This window comes from Musa acuminata, unplaced genomic scaffold, assembly GCF_036884655.1.
Source record: "Musa acuminata AAA Group cultivar baxijiao unplaced genomic scaffold, Cavendish_Baxijiao_AAA HiC_scaffold_923, whole genome shotgun sequence".
NCBI classification, from domain to species: Eukaryota; Viridiplantae; Streptophyta; class Magnoliopsida; order Zingiberales; family Musaceae; genus Musa; species Musa acuminata.
The window spans coordinates 18563-20000 of NW_027021144.1; the positions used below are offsets into that span (position 1 = coordinate 18563).

General features: G+C 37.6%; 1 protein-coding gene across 1 annotated transcript in view; it reads right to left on the reverse strand.

Annotated features, from left to right (window-relative positions):
- Positions 1–236: 236 nt before the first annotated feature.
- Positions 237–1438, reverse strand: part of LOC135665002 (cytochrome b6-f complex subunit 4) — a 2857-nt gene continuing 1655 nt past the window's right edge. Inside the window, exon 1 of the mRNA XM_065177114.1 lies at positions 237–1438. This exon is cut by the window's right edge and continues 1655 nt beyond it. The gene's annotated coding sequence lies outside the window, so the exon portion shown is untranslated.

Consider the following 1438-nt stretch of genomic DNA (forward strand, 5'->3'; position numbering starts at 1 on the left):
GAAGTTAAAAAAAAAAATTCAAGAGACTTATTTTCTTCCAAGGAATAGATTAAAAATTAAGGTAAGGAATAAGAAATATGAAAATAAGGGCTTCCGTTCGTAAAATTTGTGAAAAATGTCGACTGATCCGTAGGCGCGGACGAATTATAGTGATTTGTTCCAATCCGAGACATAAACAGAGACAGGGATAATCTTTCTAAAAAAGAACTTTCTAAAGAAAAGACAAAAATAAAGGATTTCTTTTAATATGAAATGGATATTTCCGTATCTTTTCTTTCCGTATATTTCTGACTTATATTTATAAGATGATAAAATATGACAAAAGCTATACCAAGAATCGGTTCACGTAGGAATGGGCGTATTGGTTCACGTAAGAATGGACGTAGAATACCAAAAGGAATTATTCACGTTCAAGCAAGTTTCAACAATACCATTGTAACTGTTACAGATGTACGAGGTCGGGTGGTTTCCTGGGCCTCCGCTGGTACTTCCGGATTCAAAGGGACAAGAAGAGGGACACCCTATGCTGCTCAAGCGGCGGCATTAAATGCTATTCGTACAGTAGTTAATCAGGGTATGCAACGAGCAGAAGTTATGATAAAAGGTCCTGGTCTCGGAAGAGATGCAGCATTACGAGCCATTCGTAGAAGTGGTATACTATTAAGTTTCGTACGTGATGTAACACCTATGCCACATAATGGATGTCGACCCCCTAAAAAAAGACGTGTGTAGAAATAAGAAAAAAACGGATTTCAAGAGAAATAAATAATTCAATGATCTGATCAAATAATAGTATTAGTATAGTATGGTTCGAGAGGAAGTAGCAGGATCCACTCGAACACTACAGTGGAGGTGTGTTGAATCGAGAGTAGACAGTAAACGTCTTTATTATGGTCGTTTCGTTCTGTCCCCGCTTATGAAAGGTCAAGCCGATACTATAGGTATTGCCATGCGAAGGGCTTTACTTGGAGAAATAGAAGGAACATGTATCACACGTGCAAACTCTGAGAAAGTGCCGCATGAATATTCTACGATAATAGGTATTGAAGAATCGGTACATGAAATTTTACTAAATTTGAAAGAAATTGTATTGAGAAGTAATATATATGGAGTTAGAGACGCATCCATTTGCGCCAGGGGCCCTAAATACGTAACCGCTCAAGATATCATCTCACCACCTTCCGTGGAAATAGTTGACACAACACAACATATAGCTAACCTGACGGAACCAATTGATTTGTGTATTGGATTACAAATCAGGCGAGATCGTGGATATCGTACGAAACCAACAACTAACTCTCAAAATGGAAGTTATCCTATAGATGCTGTATCTATGCCTGTTCGAAATGCGAATCATAGTATTCATTCTTATGGGAATGGGAATGAAAAACAAGAGATACTTTTTCTAGAAATATGGACGAATGGAAGTTTAACTCCT